At 41.9% G+C, this 13,484-nt stretch overlaps 1 pseudogene; it reads right to left on the bottom strand.

The window, feature by feature from the left end:
* Positions 1 to 511: 511 nt before the first annotated feature.
* LOC126954111 (uncharacterized) lies at positions 512 to 604 on the bottom strand (annotated as a pseudogene).
* Between the last annotated feature and the right edge of the window lie 12,880 nt (positions 605 to 13,484).

The raw sequence follows: 13,484 nt of genomic DNA, 5'->3' as shown, positions 1-13,484 counted from the left end.
TAGGAAAAAGTCATTAGCAATACAAAGCAGTGTAAGTTAGCAGTGCTAGCAGGTGGTAGAAACCCAAGTTGCCAGGAATTGAGAAGCAGGCATGACCACATGGGTTGGGGAGAGGAGGGAGTGATTCTCTAGAGATGGGGCCTAGTCTGTGGGAAAGCCAAATCCTTGTATACTATAGGAACCTTCCTCTCCAGCCACAGTGGCAGTGCATCTGTGGAATTTTCCTTTCCCTCTTACCACCACACCTTTGCCAGTATCATTTCTTCCACCTAGAATGTCTAACCTTTTTGTTCGCTTAACACAATTCTCCCCAAGTTTCCAAACCCAGGTTGTGGAGGTCCTTGACTGTGTGGCTTGGAAATGTGCACTTTCTGTTGTTGGAAATCACTACCTACTATTGAATGAGATTGTGAAATGATTAACATGAACCCTAGCTGCGTTATAGGAAGAGAATTTTTTCCAGACATGCAATGCGATGGGCCTGTGCCTCCTGTTTACTCATTTGTTGTCACACCAGCCCGGTAATGTGCTGATAGATGCGAAGGAACACATCTCACACATCAGCATGAAAACCCAACCATCAGCTTATGAACTACAGAAGGATTATCATTTATTGTTTTTCCCTTGGACATCTGAGAAGGGGCTAAAGAGTTCACAGCCAAACCTGGTTTTATTGTGCTTTGCTTTATTGCACTTTGCAGATAGTACATTTCTTACAGATTGAAGTTTTGTGGCAACCCTGTGTGGGGCAAGTCTATCAGCATGATTTTTCCAACAGCCTTTGCTCACTTTGTGTCTCTGTGTCATAGTCTGGCAATTCTCGCAGCATTTCAAACTTTTCCATCGTTATAATATCTGTTCTGGTGATCTGTGGTGTTACCATTATAATTGTTTTGGGGTGCCACGAACTATGCCCGTATAAGATGATGAATGTAATTCACAAATGCTGTGTGTGTTCTGACCCCTCATCAGCCTGCTGTTCTCCCACCACTGTCCCTTTTCTTGGGCCTTCCTATTCCCTGAAATACAATGATGTTGAAATTAGGCCAATTAATAACCCTACAGTGGCCTCTAAGTGTTCAAATGAAAGGAAGAGTTTCGTGTCTCTTACTTTAAATCAAAAGGTAGAAATGATTAAGCTGAGATAGCAGAAAGCTAGGCTCTTGTGCCTGAGAGTTAGCCAAGTTGTGAATGCAAAAAGTTCTTGAAGGAAATTAAAAGTGCTACTCTAGTGAACACACAGATGATAAGAAAGCAGAACAGCCTTATCGCTGATATGGAGAAAGTTCTAGTGGTCTGTATAGAAAATCAAACCTGTCATGACATTTCTCTGGGCCAAAGCCTGATCCAGGGCAAGGCCCTAACTCTCTTCAATTCTCTGAAGACCAAGAGAGGTAAGGAAGCTGCAGAAGAAAAGTTTGAAGCAACAGAGGTTGGTTCATGAGGTCTAGGGAAAGAAGCCATCTTCATAACTTAAGTGCAAGGTGAAGCAGCAAGTGCTAATGGAGAAACTGTAGTAAGTTATCCAGCAGATTTAACTAAAAGTGATGAAGGTGGCTACATTAAATAGAAGATTTTCAATGTAGAAGAAACAGCCATGTATTGGAAGAAGACATCAACTAAGACTTTTACATTACAGAGGAGAAGTCAATGCCTGGCTTCAAAGCTTCAAGGACAGGCTGCCTCTCCTGTTAGGGGATGATGCAACTGATGACCTTAAGTTGAAGAAAATGTTTATTTACTATTCTGAAAACCCTAGGACCCTTAAGAAGTGCTCTATAATAAAGCAACAAAGCCTGGATAGATAAATCCTCATCTGTTTACAGCATGATTTATTGGATATTTTAAGCCCAGTGTTGAGACTCACTGCTAAAAAATTCCTTTCAAAATATTACTGCTCATTGACAATGCACCTGGTCACCTAAGAGCTCCTGGAGATGTACAAGGAGAATAATGTTTTCATGCCTGCGAACACAGTATCCATTCTGCAGCCCATAGATTAAGGAGTATTTTCAACTTTCAAGTCTTATTATTTAAGAAATACATTTCATAAGGCTACAGGTGCCATGGATGTGTCACTGGTTCCACTGATGGATGTGGGCAAAATAAACTGAAAACCTTCTGTGAAGGATTCACCATTCTAGAAGCCATTAAGAACATTCGTGATCTATGAGAGGAGGTAAAGATCTCAACATTAACAGGAGTTTGAAAGAAGTTGATTTCACCCCTCATGGATGACTTTGAGGGGTTTGAGACTTCAGTGGAGGAAGTAACTTCAGATGTGGTGGAAATAGCAAGAGAACAAAAATTAGAAGTGGAGTCTAAGATGTGACTGAATTGCTGCAATCTTATGATAAACGCTTAACAGCTGAGGTGTTGCTTTTATGAATGACCAGAAAAAGTGGTTTCTTGAGGTAGAATCTATGTCTGGTGAAGATGCTATGAACACTGTTCAAATAACACAGGATTTAGAATGTTACATCAACTTAGTTGAGAAAGCAGTGGCAGGGTTTGAGAGGGTTGACTCCAATTTTGAAAGGAGTCCTACTGGGGGTGAAATGCTAAAAGCAGTGGCAGGGTTTGAGAGGGTTGACTCCAATTTTGAAAGGAGTCCTACTGTGGGTGAAATGCTAAAAGCAGTGGCAGGGTTTGAGAGGGTTGACTCCAATTTTGAAAGGAGTCCTACTGTGGGTGAAATGCTATCAAATAGCGTCTCATGCTACAAAGACATGTTTCATGAAAGGAAGAGTCAACCAACGTGGCAAACTTCATTGCTATCTTATTTTGAGAAATTGCCACAGCCTTCCCACCTTTCAGCAACCACAGCCCTGATTACTCAGCTGCCATCAACATTGAGGCAAGACCTTCTGCTGACAAAAAAATCACAACTGGCAGAAGGTCCAGATCATTAGCATTTTTTAGCAATAAAATATTTTTAAATTAAGGTATGTACATTGCTTTTTTAGACATAATGCTATTGCGCACACATAATAGAAAATAGTATAGTGTAAACATAGCTTTTTTATGCACTAGACAACCAAAAAATTTCTGTGACTGACTTTATTGTGATATTTGCTTAATTGTAGTGGTCTGGAACTGAACCGACAACATCTCTGAGGTATACCCGTATTTATTTATTGGCCCCTTATCTGAGGAGGGGGCTAAAGACAAGATAATCATAGTGTTAAATTAAGTTTAGCCTAAAGTGGTTTCCTTAAATATTTTAAATTCCGCCTAAAGGTTTCTCCGTACATAGTGAACTGTAACCTAACCGGATGCGTAAACAGACTGTAACCTGCTCTGATGTCAGTAACCAAGTTTCAACCAATCAGAGGTGACCAACGATTCACATCATCCTCAAATAAGGCAAATGTGGAACTGCAACCCATCTGACTGTGTCTGTACCTACTTCTATTTTCTGTACATCACTTTCCTTTTTCTATCCATGAATCTTCTTGGACTGCGCTGCAGGGCTGGAGTCCCTCTGAGCCTACTTTGGTTCGGAAGGCTGCCCAATTTGTGAATTGTTCTTTGCTCAATTAAACTCTGTTAAATTTAATTTGTCTAAGATTTTTCTTTTAACAGTTGCCAGTGGCAGAAAATCAAAAGATCTCTTTAGACTCTAGATCCCAGAAATACCATCTGGGGATAGTTTTGGTTGGCACAACTTGGGGAGTGCTACTAGCATCTACTGGTGGAGACCAGAGATGCTGCTAAACATCCTACAATTCACAGGACAGGACTTCATAACAAAGAATTGTCTGGCCCAAAATGTGAATAGTGTTGAGGTTGAGAAACCTTGCACTAGAGGAACTTAGAAGTTACCGACTGACACCCAGTTAAGAGAAAGTTGCTTGGAAAAATTCGTCTCAGAGGAAAGGAAAACAAAATAGTAAATCTGTTTAAGTTGCAACATTTCTACCATAAAATGAAGTTAAAGGAAGAGTTCGGCTCATTTGTTAAAATGTCCCATTGCCAACCCTTTCTTTCCCACCTGGCTGTTTATTCAGTGGGAGGCTGACGTTTCTGACTTTGACTAGGCTTGTAGCAATGCCAAACAAATGACTTCAGGAAAAGCGTACTCCTGAATCACTGAATCACTCCTGAATCACTGCCGAGCAGTATCACCATCACTTTAATTTGTTTAGTTTCTCCTTGGTCAGGAGCACCCAGCTTCCCAGGTGTGAGCAGGTTAGGCAATTCTTCCTAGTTCCCATTTCTTTCTGGAGGAAATGTGGTATGCACAGGCAGGGTTGGGGAGGGGAAGGAGCACATGATGGAATCCTTAGGGGATGGTGGAACCTTCCGCTGGGATCTTCCCTTCAGAGGGTGTGATCTTGGCTGAGGGGAGGCTATTGATGAAACTTAACTGTTGTTTTACACATTTATAATACATTTATTTTGGGAGATCAGGGTTCCAAGGTTATTTTAACATTGTTTTGATGATTAATATATAGAATTTACATGTTTTAATAGTACAAATGATTTGAATGCTGATGTGTTTTATTGGTGGGCCTAATTTTTTATCCATGAAAAATAATTAATTTTATCCATGAAAAATTATTAATATCAAGGATTTATTGCATGTCAGTTTTGTACAGACATGCTGCTATGTACAGTGTCATGGGGACTGACAGTCTGGTGGGAGAGACAGCCGAATAAAAGGATAATGACAATACTGTGTGCTAAGTGCTATGATGTGACAATTATAGGGCACTCTGGGAGCATGGTTAAAAGAGGTCCCTTCAGCTGAGACCTGAGACTTGCAGGTTAATAGGAGTTAGCTATATAGAGTATAGGGAGGGGAGGGGCCAGGTTGGGAGATGGTATTCCCTGAACAGCAGTAAACATGTTCAAAAGTTCACAGGTTAGGAAAAAAGCATGAAGAGTTCAGGGAGTTTATTTATTTATTTATTTATTTATTTATTTATTTTGAGATGGAGTCTTGCCCTGTCTCCCAGACTGGAGTGCAGTGACATGATCTTGGCTCACTGTAGCCTCCGCCTCCTGGGTTCAAACGATTCTCATGCCTCAGTTTCCCAAGTAGCTGGGATTACAGACATGCACCACCATGCCTGGTTAATTTTCATAATTTTAGTAGAGAAGGGGTTTTACCATGTTGGCCAGGCTGGTCTCGATGTCCTGGCCTTATGTGATCTGCCCACCTCAGCCTCCCAAAGTGCTGGGCTTACAGGCATGAGCCACTGTGCCTGGCTGAGTTCAGTGGATTTTAAGAGCTATTTTGAAGATATAGACTCAGGATTCAGGTGCATATGCAGTGGAAACTTTATTCATTGGACTGATCGATATGGATCACATGTGGAACAAGGAGAGAACAGGACCCAAGAGGGACACAAACAAGAGATGGGCAAAAGAAGAGGAGCCAAGGTGGACAAAAATTGGCAAGAGAAACTGAAAAGACAAGCCACAGGTGACCAAAATAACTGCAACTCCAATATGCGAAGAACTTTGACAAATCAATAAAGAAAGAGTGAACAACCCAGTGGAAAAATCGACAGAGGAAATGAAGAAACATTTCATAAACAAACGAAAAGATTCTCTACCTTGTTGGTAATCTGGGAAAGGCTAGTTAAAGCCACAAAAGAGATACTATTTTGTACCCATGAGATTAGCAAGGTAAGAATTCTGACCATACCAAATATTGGTAAGAATGTGGAGTATCTCTGATATGCTGCCGGTGGGAGTGTAAATTAGGGCAACCACTTTGTAAAAGAATTGGGATTAAGAGGAAATATAGAGATGCATATATGCCACATGTTCACGGGAGCCAGGTTGCTTGTGGCAGTATCAAGTATAATATCAAAAAACTGGAAATAATAAAAATATTAATTGTTGGTAGAATAAATATTTTTGTCTATTCATAAAGTGAGATACTATAGAGTAGTGAAAATTAACAAACTATAATTCTATGCGTGCTGTGGGCTGAATTGTGTCTCCCCAGCATTCCTCTGTTGAAGTCCTAACCCTCAGGACCTCAGGACTATATTTGGAGGTGGGTTCTTTAAAGAGGTGATTGAGTTAAAGTGAGATCTTTAGGGTGGTCCCTAATCCGACCTGACTGGTGTCCTTATAAGAAGGGGAGATGAGGACACAGACTCACACAGAGAGGGAGGACCATGTGGGGACACAGGGAGAAGACGCCATCTGCAAGCCAAGGACAGAGGCCCCAGGAGAAACTGACCCTGCCCACACCTGGATCTTGAACTTCAGCCTCCAGAACTGTGAGAAAATAAATTTCTGTTGTTTAAGCCCCTAGTCTGTGGTACTTTGTTATGGCAGCTGCAGCAAACTAATACAGGGTGCCAAAATGAATGGATTTCAGAAGTATAATGTCTTGTGAAACTTCAAGTCACAGAACACTCACAGTGTGATTCCATTTAGGGAAGATTAAAAAAAAAAGGCACATAGTTTAGGGACACACACACACACACACACACATATTTAACAAAGCTTTACTTTCTTACACTCCTTTCAAAAGAAAGGAGCTTACTTAAAAAGCTTACTTCCGCTTCTCTTGAGTGTGGGCCGAACTTCATGACTCACTTCCAATGAAAAGAACAGAGCCCGTGATAGTGTGTGACTTCTGAGATGAGTCATGAAAGGCAGAGTGGCCTTCTCCTTGCTCTCTCTCAGATCATTTGCTCTGGAGGAACCCAGGTGCCATATTCTGAGAGTGCTCAAACAGCCCCTTGGAGAGGTCCCTGTTGCTACAGCAGCGCCTCTCATTGGACGCACCCTTCTGCAATGCACTCTTGCCAGAGGCCCACGAAGTTTTGCAGCTAATCGGATTCAAGCGACTGCTGGTAACTAATAGAATGCAGTTGAATCCACAGAACTTCATTGCTGACATCCGAAGCGACGTCAAAAAACGTCTAGCAGCTTCTGCCCTGGAACTCTTGTTCCCCAGACACTGCCTCTTGGAACCCAACAGCCACGATGTGAAAAGCCCAACTCACATGCAAGACCACATGTAAGTCAACCCAGCTTCAAGAAGCTTCCGGATGGTTCCAGCCTCCAGTCATCAAGCCACCCCTGTCTGAGTTTTTCCAGCTGAGGCTTCACACACCATGGAACAGAAACAAGCTGTTCCCATTGCCCCATCCAAACGCCTGACACACAGAAGCTGTGTGGGCATAGCGAAAATGGCTGCTGGTCAATGCCACTGTGTTGGGATAGTTTGACAGGCAGCTGTAGAAAACTGCAGCAGTAATCATCACATCCTCTCTTGGCGTCCTTTTTGTCTATGTCCACCCTTTCCATTCTCCTGCCCAAAGTTTTTAAGGATCACCTTCGCCGGGCGCAGTGGCTCAAGCCTGTAATCCCAGCACTTTGGGAGGCCGAGACGGGTGGATCACGAGGTCAGGAGATCAAGACCATCTTGGCTAACACGGTGAAACCCTGTCTCTACTAAAAAATACAAAAAACTAGTCGCTGGGCGTGGTGGCGGGCGCCTGGAGTCCCAGCTACTTGGGAGGCTGAGGCAGGAGAATGGCGGGAACCCGGGAGGCGGAGCTTGCAGTGAGCTGAGATCTGGCCACAGCACTCCAGCCTGGGTGACAGAGCGAGACTCCGTCTCAAAAAAAAAAAAAAAAACTCAAAAAAAAAAAAAAAAAAAAAAAAGATCACCTTCTAGTAAGTCCCTTTTGTACTAATTTGTGTCTGCTTCAGGGGAACCTTAGCTGAGACATCCCTGAACCCTGTCTGGCCTGGAAGTTGGGGTGGGGAAAGGAGCTATGAGGATTTTGAAGGAAAAGCATAGATACACCCATGGCTGAGGAAATGTGACCTAGAAAACAAACAACTGGGTGTGTCCTTGGCTCTGCCGAAGCAGCCCCGGGACATGGGAGTACCGGGGTAAATATAGTCAGGAAGGCTTGGCAGGTGGGAGTAGCTGGCAGGTGGGCCATGTGGCCTGCCCTTCAGAATGCCAGGGAAATTGGTTAAGGGGAAGAGCTGACTTAATTTTTTCAGGAAAGATGAACAAACAGAGGACGAGGAAGAAAGAGAAGGCAAGGCAAGGTGACAGGCCAAAGCTCTTGAGGCTGCTTTCAGACCAGCATTTCATCTGGGAGAACTGCTGATTCACTGAGTTCTTCAGCCTCCGCGGCTCTTCGTTTGGGGAGCTGCTGCCCCAGGAGGCAGGCCTGCTGGACCTGGACCAGGCCAGAGGCGGGGCCTGTGCCAGCGCACTCTACCAGCATTGCAGAGACACTGCAGGGTGAAGGGGAGACTCAGGGAAAAAAGGTGGAAGAGCTTGCTTATAAAAGATCCATCCTTGGGATTTGAGGGTAACACAGACATATGTGTAAAAAATTCATACAAATTTATATTCTCAAAAGAACACATAGTAAAAAACAAATGTGCATCCCCAACTCAACTCCCAGACCTCCATTTGCCCACTGCAGAAGCAACAGCTGTTTCAATTTCCTATGCATCTTCCAGAGATACTCTGTGCATATAGAAGCTTATGTGGATATACAGTCATGACCTCCCGATACATTTTCCACACATTTGACAGCATACCATAACCTGTCATGAGCTGGAGCTGGCCGTATCCGCTTACAGGAGCCAACTGTGACATTTTCAGGAATGTTGTGAGCTGGTTGTTAACATAGCGATTATTAAACATTAAGTTATGTGACCTTATAATTAATTAGATTAAAAGCAAATAGTCAAAACTCATGGCTTCCTAATGATTTTTCTACATCTCAACATTATCTATGTGTTCTTGAGGTTACTCACATCCATCGATGGAATGGAAATACCGTACGATGATGTGCTGTTCTTATTTCTTCTCAATTCTGCGTTTAGTGAGGACTTGTCGGTGGCTTCAAATTGGTCATGGTGGGAGTATTGACACTTTGGAAATCAGCAAACATTACAAATCAGATCTTGTTCTATGGGGTCTGCAAAATTTTTCTGTAAAAGGCCAGATAGTAAATATTTTAGGCTTTGTGGGCCTCACGGTCTCTGTTGCAACCATTCAACCCTGTTGTTTTAGGGCAAAGGCAGTTGTAGATAACTCATGAACATGGCTGTGTGCCAGGTTTTATTTGCAAAGCCAGATAGCAGGCTGGATTTGGCTCAAGGGCCATGGTTTGCTGACTCTTGGTCTAGACTTAAGAAAGTGATGGAGAAAATAATGATAAGAAGAATTAACATCAGTGTTACGTCTGAGTTACATTGTGATGAGCACAAAAACTTCAGGAAATGTTCTTCCAGTATTCAAAAACTATCATCTGATTCAGCAAAGAAGTTGCTCGTGTCATTGACAGACAAGTGAAGTTCCAGCATACATATTTGTTGTCTCACTTCCATTTTAATTATGAATAAAAATGAAATATCAACCAACATTCATGTTTGAACCACACACATTTGTCAGTGATAAGAGCAACTTCTCTGCTGATCAAATTGTAATCAAGCTTATTCAGAATATTATTTCAGGACACAATCATGAATGATAAAATTATTAAAAACTTCATTGGAATTTTTAAGAAATAGCAAGTCACATTGACATTATAGAATGGAATTTACAATAAAGAGTATTGTATATTTTATTTGCAAATTGTGTACTATACTTCCTTTTTATTAGTAAACTTTGTAATTATGTACACATCTGTACACTTACAGTGTTTTTATATTATTAAACATTTAACACCACAGCATTGTACATAACTGTTCAGAACTTTGCTTTTGTTCACTTCATATATTTTGAAGAATCTTTTGTACATATATATCTGCCTCATTCTTTTCAGCAACTATATATTTTTAAACAACTTCTAGCATTTTAGAGCCCCTATTTGTTTAAATAGTCTCTTAAAGATAGATATCTAGGCTGTGTGTCAACCTTTCTCCATTAGAAGCAATGGTACAGCAAACAGCCTTTTATACCTCCCACGACACACATATACAAATATATCTGTAGCATAAATTCTTAGAAGCAAAATTGTTGGGCTAAAGAGCACAAGTATTTGCAATTGTGATAGATCCTGACAAATTACTTTTCAAAGACATTGGACCAATCTATACTCATATCAAGGATGCAAGAGAGTGCCCATTTCTGTATACCTTTGTCAACATGGCATATTATTACACTTTTTTTTTTTTAAGAGACAGGGTCTCAATGTATTTCCCAGGCTGGAGTGCAGTGGCATGATTATAACTCACTGCAGCCTCAACTCCTGGGCTCAAGCAATCCTCCCACTTCAGCCTCCCAGATTGTTAGGGCTACAGGCATGTGTCAACATGCCCAACTAATTTTTTAAAGTTTTTGTAGAGATGGGGTCTCAACATATTACCCAGGCTGGTCTTGAACTCCTGGCTTCTAGCTATCTTTCACGTTACCTGTAATCCTAGTACTTTGGGATTACAGGCATGAGCCACTGTGCCTGGCCTTATTATACTTTTTGATTTTGCAAAGTCAATGGATGAAGATGGTATCTTACTAAAGTTTAACTTGCATTTCATTTTTTTTTTATTATTATTATAATCTTTTGTGTGTCTCTCTGTCACCCAGGCTGGAGTGCAATGTCATGGTCTCAGCTCACTGTAACCTCTGCTTCCTGGGTTCAAGCATTTCTGTCTCAGTCTCCCAAGTAACTGGGACTACAGGCATATGCCACCATGCCCGGCTAATTTTTGTATTTTTAGTAGAGACGGGGTTTTGCCATATGGACCAGGCTGGTCTTGAACTCCTGACCTCAGATGATCCACCCACCTTGGCCTCCCAAAGTGCTGGGATTACAGGTGTGAGCCACTGCAGTGGGCTCATTTTTATTTTGATTTTTTCCCCTATCCACTAGACAACCAGGGAGAGCTTACATTTCATTTGTTTTGAGGGAGAATGAACACTTTTCCTGTGTTTAATACCACTTGTGTTATCAGCCTTGTCAACTATTTATAGTTCATTTTTTATTGTGCTTTCCTACTAATATGCAAGATTTCTGTATGTTCCCCAATAGAATATAAACTCCATGAAGCAGGGAATTCTAATTGTTCTGAAGTCTCAAATGCTTGGAATGGTGCCTGGCACATAACAGTCGCTCATTAAATATTTGTTAATAATTAATTATGGGATTTAGCCCCTTGTCTATTGGGTATGTTGCCTTATTATCTCCCAGTTTGTCACTCGTCTTTTACTTTGTGGCATTTTTTTGTCCTTTCAGGAATTTTTAATTTTTAGATCGGCAAATTTAAAATTTTTTCTCTATGGCTTTTGTACCTTTGTGTCTTATTTGGAAAGGTTCTTTTCTTCCTCTCTCTCTCTTTCCCTCCCTCCCTCCCTCCCTCCCTCCCTCCCTCCCTCCCTTCCTTCCTTCCTTCCTTCCTTCCTTCCTCCCTCCCTCCCTCCCTCCCTCCCTCCCTCCCTCCCTCCCTTTTCTTTCTTTCTTTCTTTCTTTCTTTCTTTCTTTCTTTCTTTCTTTCTTTCTTTCTTTCTTTCTTTCTTTCTTTCTTTCTTTCTCTTTCTCTCTTTCTTTCTTTTTCTTTCTTTTTTCTTTCCTTCCTTCCCTCTTTCCCTCTTCCTCTTTCCCTCTTTCTTTCTTTCTCTCTCTCCCTTCCTTCCTTCCTCCCTCCCTCCCTCCTTCTTTTTCTTTCTTTCTCTCTTCTCTCCTCTCCTTCCTTCCTTCCTTCCTTCCTTCCTTCCTTCCTTCCTTCCTTCCTTCCTTCCTTCCTTCCTTCCTTCCTTCCTTCCTTCCTTCCCTCCCTCCCTCCCTCCCTCCTTCCCTCTTCCTCTCTTTCCCTCTTTCTTCCCTCCCTCCCTCCCTCCCTCCCTCCCTCCCTCCCTCCCTCCCTCCCTCCCTCCCTCCCTCCCTCCCTTCCTTCCTTCCTTCCTTCCTTCCTTCCTTCCTTCCTTCCTTCCTTCCTTCCTTCCTTCCTTCCTTCCTTCCCTCTCACTCTGTCTCCCAGGTTGGAGTGCAATGGCGTGATCTCAGCTCACTGCAACCTCCACCTCCCAGGGTCCGGCCATTCTCCTGCCTCAGCCTCCCAAGTAGCTGGGACTACAGGCGCCTGCCACCATTTTTGTATTTTTAGTAGACACAGGATTTTGCCATGTTGGCCAGGCTGGTCTTGAAATCCCGACCTCAGGTGATCCGCCCACCTCAGCCTCCCAAAGTGCTGGGATTACAGACGTGAGCCACCGTGTGAAAAGTATTCATTTCTAGAAAAAAAGAAAAATTCTCTGTTGTGACCTCCTAGGAATTTATAGTTTGATTATTTTTATATTTAAATCTTTGAAACATCTGGAAATTGTTAGATAACTGATAAAGTGGCATCAGATATTATTTTTCCATTTGGCTGCCCAGTTGTTCTGAGATACTCATTGAAATATCTCATTTCCCCAGGGATTTAAATTCCACTTGATCATACATTGAATTCCTATATGTGGGTGGTCTATTTCTAGTCTCTCTATTGCTCCGTCTGTGTATTCATATGCCAGCACCAAGCTGTTTTCATTATTAATGCCTACTCTCTTACATGTTGTTTAGAGCATCTGAGTGAGCAAACTCATGTAAGTATCAGTGTGGTTAACCCGTCTTTGGCTTTAGGCCTACACGTAAAATACATCTGAAGTACTTTCGCAGGCATTCATCTCACTTGAGTTTTATGATACCTCTGAGGAGCAGGTGGTAGAAGTTGCCCCCTTTTGCATATGAAGAAGTTGAAGCTCAGAGAGGTTGGGGGACTTCTGCCCATGATTGTTCACTTAGTAGTTTATGGAATGGATACTAAACAAGCTCTTATTCTTCCTTGTAATAAAATGTTGATTTATGACAAAATGCTTTAATAAACAACTAAGATAAAAATTACTCCAAATCCTGTAACCCAATCAGATGACTGATTTATTTCCATATATATTCCTTGTTCTTACGTATTGACTCCCAGGCTGTCTTCTTCAGCTCTTATGAAGAAGCTCAGGTGAGTTAATGTCAGAGAGCTTTGAAAAATAGGCTAGGCACAGTGGTTCACACTTGCAAAACCAGCACTTTGGGAGGCTGAGGTGGGCAGAATCACTTAAGGCCAGGAGTTTGAGACCAGCCTGGCCAACATGGCAAAACTCCATCTCTACTAAAAATACAAAAATCAGCCAGACGTGGTGTTGCATGCCTGTAATCCCAGCTATCCCAGCTACTTGGTAGGCTGAGGCATGAGAATCTCTTGAACCCAGGAGGCGGAGGTTGCAGTGAGCCGAGATTGCGCCACTGCACTCCATGCACTCCAGCCTGGGTGACAGAGTGAGACTCTGTCTCAAAAAATAAATAAATAAATAAATAAATAAATAAATAAATAATAGTAATGACCTGTATGTTGAGATATTGGTAGCACATCTCTTAACAAATAGTATTGGCTCCATAAGTGATAGCCATTATTTATATTTGTATTTGTATTCTTATCCTTTGATTAAGAACATGAGCTGTGAAGTAAGACAGACTTGAGTTCCAGTCTCTACTCTTTCATTCATT

The sequence above is a fragment of the Macaca thibetana genome, chromosome 4 (genome assembly GCF_024542745.1).
Source record: "Macaca thibetana thibetana isolate TM-01 chromosome 4, ASM2454274v1, whole genome shotgun sequence".
Taxonomy (NCBI): domain Eukaryota; kingdom Metazoa; phylum Chordata; class Mammalia; order Primates; family Cercopithecidae; genus Macaca; species Macaca thibetana.
The sequence above is the reverse complement of the archived record's forward strand: the minus strand, read 5'-3'. Positions and strand labels throughout refer to the sequence as shown.